The 5,224-nt window shown below is 43.7% G+C and overlaps 1 long non-coding RNA gene across 1 annotated transcript; it reads left to right on the top strand.

Moving 5' to 3' along the window:
• The first annotated feature begins 4,396 nt into the window (after positions 1-4,396).
• On the top strand, positions 4,397-4,786 carry LOC145058805 (uncharacterized). The gene is made up of 3 exons (XR_013686527.1): positions 4,397-4,463; positions 4,554-4,611; positions 4,743-4,786. It is a non-coding gene; the product is annotated as an uncharacterized LOC145058805 (long non-coding RNA).
• The last annotated feature ends 438 nt before the right edge of the window (positions 4,787-5,224 follow it).

Raw genomic sequence — 5,224 nt, 5'->3', positions numbered from 1 at the left:
CCAGGAAGTCCAACCGGTTACAATGATTAAAACCGCCTATGAAAACATCTCCGTCACGTCAGCAATCGTCAAAAAGCCATCCCTACCAAACGCGTGTCCAGATCCAAGCTAGAGCAACTCAGCTACCTTAAGCAAACGTTGACGTCTACTAGCCTAGAGGACTTGTTGATGTATCCCATCAGGAATGTGTCAGGTATAATGGAACCATCAATTTGATAGACGACCTGGGAAAAAGCCGGTGTACACCTAACGCCGCATCCTCGCCCTCACCCTTCACAACCCCATGTTCGTTTCTTGGCGCCTAAGTGCCAAAGCCATCGTCTATACAAAATAGTACCGATTGTCCTCCAGAGCAACTGGTGTAACACTCAGGATGTTGATCCCTTGGAAAGCCTACACTGATAGCAAACAACCACTCATGGAGCACGATCTACCAATTGGAAGCCACCTGTCCCTGCCAGGCCTGAAAAAGTAAAAGATATAGTCGAGGTTCTGTCCCCCTGATTCCAGGTATAAAAAGGTCCCTTCTCCTCCAAGAGATGGGACCAACATTCAACATTAACCCTTTGTCTCATACTTTCTCATCCACTCATTAGAACCTTGAACTGACTAGATTTTCGAAGCATCATTCAGGGAAAACCTCCGGGACGACGACCGACGGTCTTGTTTGCTTTGCTATGATTATTAGGCCCCCTTTTCCATCCCTCATGGAGCAGGAATCGAGCAAGTGACATATCACAAAAATGACCAGTATGTTTCTATTTATTGTTCTGTTGATTATTTTATGCAATGATTATGTTTATGCTTCTAATAGGTACATTCTTAGTGAACTCTTTACCTGCTCTTATGTTATCCGACTCGGGCGTGATTCGGTCCTTTGTGTATCAATCTTTTAGTAAGGATTTTGGTATGCCCCTTAGTGACTTGGAGTGTCCTTTGCGGTTTTCTATCGCCAACAAACATTGGTTTTTTGAATCTAGAGTGTATCAAGGTTGTGTAGTGGAGATCTTTGGGATGCCTTATCTGATTGATTTGATCCCTATCCCCATGGGGGATGTGTGCGTGATAGTGGGGATGGGTTTGCTGAACAGTTTTGGTGCAATGATCGATTGTGAGGGTCAGCGAGTGGTAGTTCGAACCCCAAGTGGGGGAGAAATGGTTATCTATGTAGAGGGTACCTGGGTTGGTTCAGGGTTTTGTTTAGCAACCAACGCTCAACAGTATATTCTATATGGGTGTGCAGGTTACCTCACTGATGTGGATGATACTCGGGTAAGGGAGAAGGTATCGGTTTTAGATGTATCGGTTGTTAGGGATATTGCCGATGTTTTCACAGAGGAGTTACCCGGTGTGCCTCTTGGGAGGCAGGTTGAGTTTAGGATTGATCTAGTGCTAGGTGTCGCTCCGATTTCCGAGGCATCGTGCCGTATGGCACCGCTCGAGATGTAGGATTTGTCCTATCAGCTCCAGGAGCTGCTAGGAAAGTAGCTCATTAGGCCTAGCAGTTCGCCATGGGGAGTGTCAATACTATTCGTCAAGAATAAGGATGGTTCACACCAGATGTGCATTGATTACAGGAAGTTGAACAAGCTAACGGTGAAGAACCATTATCCCCTTCCGAGGTTGTGATGCAGTGGGAGGCTCTGAAATCTCCCTCATAGATTAGAAGTTTCATGGTTTGGAGGGATACTATCGGAGGTTTATTCAGGACTTCTCCAAGATTGCAGTACCCCTCACTCGTCTGACGAGGAAGAGAGTGGATTTCTGATGGGGCCCTAAGAAGCAGATGACCTTCGAGACTATACGACAGAGGTTATACGAGGCCCTGGTGTTGACCCTTCCAGAGGGAGTCGAGGATTTGTGGTATTCTATGATGCATCCATCACCGGTCTGGGGGCGGTCCATATGAAGAGAGGATGAATGATTTCTTATGCTTCACGACAATTGAAGCCACATCAGGCGTGATATCCTACTCATGATCTGGAGTTAGGGGAAGTAATGTTTTCCTCAAGATTTGGAGATATTATCTATATGGGGTCGATTGTACTGTTTACATTTATCAAAAGAGTTTGTGATACATTATGGACTAGCTGAACCTGAATATGAGGCAACGCAGGTGGCTGGACATGGTCAAGGATTATGACTGTAAGATCCTTTACCGTCCGAGTAAAGCGAATGTAGTAGGGGATGCTTTGAGCTGCAAGTCAGCTGGGTATTCAGTTGGAGAGATATGTATGCGGATATCTGTTGATTCTCCACTTTTGGTTTTGATCAGAGAGGCACATGAAAAGGGAGTTAGGAAGGAAGATTGGAAACGGGAAAGGATCAGGGGAAAGATCGATAGGTTTGTCACTAATAGTCGAGGGTTGTTGACCCGATGTGGTCGGGTATGGGTTCCAGTTTCTGGTAGGATCGGGCATATAATGTTGGAGGAGGCTTATAAGTCTCGTTTTTCTATACCCAGGAAGCCACAAAGATGTATCGGGATCTGAGATTGAGTTACTGGTGGTCATGTAGGAAGAGGGAGATAGCCTGGTATGTTGAGCGATGCTTGACCTGTAGCATGGTTAAGCCCGAAAACTAGAGGCCGCATGGCAAGCTTCAGTCTATGGAGGTTCCCATATGGAAGTGGGAACAGATCACCCCGAATTTAAATATCCACGTTGCCGAAAACTTCCAAGGGTTTCAATGCTATATGGGTCATCGTGGATCGATTGACCAAGAGTGCCTACTTTTTGGCCATCCAAGAGAGCTCTTCAGTCGAAAAGTTGGCCGATATGTATATCCGAGAGATTGTTGCTCGCCATAGGGTTCTGATCTCCATTATTTCAGACCGAGATGTTCGATTCGCTTCCTATTTCTGGCAAAAGTTCCAAGAGGAACTGGGCACAAGGTTACATTTCTGCACTGCATATCACCCACACACCGATGGTCAGAGTGAGCGGACCATCTAGACACTTGAGGATACGTTGCGGGCTTGTGTCATAGATTCTGGTGGGAATTGGGTTTTGTACCTATCTCTTTTGGAGTTTTCTTACAACAACAACTATCACTCCAGCATTGGTGCTCCACCTTTAGATCATGGAGCTTATTTAGCAGATCAATCGAGACTATAGACAGCTCAAATTCGGCAGACGTGTTATGCTGACCGACACCGATCAGAGTTGTTATTTCAGGTCGACGATATGATATTACTGAATGTCTCTCCCTGGAAGGGTTTCAGTAGGCAGGGCGGCCTCCCGGTTGGACTTAACGAGTGAGCTCAGTCAGATCCACAACACTTTCCATGTCTCTCAGTTGCGGAAGTGTGTGTTGGATGGTGAGGTAGTGGTCCCCTAGGATGATATTCAGGTCGATGAGTGCCTGGATTATATTAAGAGAATGGTGGTTATATTGGAGAGAAAAATGAAGGTCCTACATTGCAAGGTGATACCTTTAGTAAAGGTTCATTGGCAACATCTGAGGGGATCTGAGTGGACCTGGGAGCCGGAGGCTGAGGTGTGGGAGCATTATCCTAAGTTATTCGCGACTGCCGACTTCGAGGACGAAGTCTAGTTTAAGTGGGGGAGAATTGTAACATCTCGATTTCAAGGTAATTTCAATTTCAACCCTATCACTACAAGAAAATAGCCCTTTAATGACGCGCAAACAATGACACTCGCTGATAGACGACGTGCATTTGTAAGTGCCCTAAAAGATAATGTCAGTTTTGCAAAATTTGAAGGATAGAGGGCACGCATTTTTGCGCGCCCTAAAATTAGTGTCAGAAAAGGAAAAAAAAAAGAAATGCGGAGGGCACCTTTCATAAAATGTGCGTAATGTGAATGTGTCGCTTTATAATTTTAAGTGAAACACGCGTTTTAGGCGGGAAATGAAATCGACGAAAATTTCCCCCGCCTATTGAATCCCAAAATTAATCCCCCCGCCTCTTCTACTTAGCAAGAAAAAGCCCTAGGTCCTTCATCTTCATCTTCAGTATCATCAAACATCTCGTTCATCGGATCTCTACTCGATCTCCTTCTTATCAGTATCACCAAACATCTCATTCACCACCTCCGCCCTATCAACATTCCCTTAATTTCAATTTGATGCAGGTAATACACGACCAACTACAAGTCTCTCTCTCTCTCTCTCTCTATCTCTCTCTCTACCCCTACTCTTCAACAACAACCTAGGCACCCACCACCCCTCGTCTTCTCTCTGGTTCACCACCTCCACCAATGAAGCCCCATTGTTTTATCCAAAATGGGCCCAAAATCATGAACATAATCAAGCCCTCTTGGAATGAAAATCTTCCCGCCCAAATAGTTCTATTGCCGACGTATCGTAGCCATTTATAAGTCGATTTCCTTACCCCAGTATCCCCCAATCGCAAACGAATCAAAGAAGACTGCAACCAAGGGGAAAGCAGCTAAGGATCCCAATAAACCCAAGAGACCCGCTAGCGCCTTCTTTGTGTTCATGTTAGTAGCTGTTCTTCGTTTATCACTACCTTCATGTTTTACTTCCATTTCCAAAGTTTAAATATTTTTCCTCTTGTTAATGTTATAAAGGGAGGACTTTAGAAAGCAGTTCAAAGAAGATCACCCTGACAACAAATCTGTTGCTGCTGTAAGTGATCTTCCTTTTTGCCTTTTGTCATCGAAACTTCTTAAGCTTTGTTTCAAGTATTCTGTATCTAGATTGAGTTGAGTTTGTGTTTTTAGATTTTGATTTGGATTTCACTTGTGTATAATTATCAGGTTGGTAAAGCTGGTGGGGCAAAATGGAAGTTAAAACTATACTAGTGCTCTCTTTCCTTGGTTTTCATACTTATTATTATGATCCAGTTGCACTGAGCATGGTCGAACAAGCTGCAAAGCCACTTGCAAGGCCTGTAAGAGTAAGGCCCTGTTTTGTTTCTTGTCATTAAGTGGTGTCTGGATAAATAATATTATAAGATGTTGTTATTATTTTTTAAGGTTTGGGTTTTAGATGCTACACCTGGAAAGGTACGTGCAGGTAGAGACAGAGATGATCATCCTGCTGAATTGATCATTTCTCTAAGAGCATTGCCTAAACAGATGTGTTTTGTGTTGCATAAAGAGTAACGACTTCTTTTTGGTTATTTTATAAATATCTAACTGTATATTGTCCCATGATCTCACATATTCACTTTCATATGCAATCTTGATGTATCTCATATATAGGATTCTTGTTAAACTTTTACAATCTTAATTTTTCT

Source organism: Lactuca serriola, chromosome 6 (assembly GCF_051521515.1).
Source record: "Lactuca serriola cultivar US96UC23 chromosome 6, Lser_US96UC23_V15, whole genome shotgun sequence".
Taxonomy (NCBI): domain Eukaryota; kingdom Viridiplantae; phylum Streptophyta; class Magnoliopsida; order Asterales; family Asteraceae; genus Lactuca; species Lactuca serriola.
This window is presented reverse-complemented; position numbering and strand designations above follow the sequence as displayed.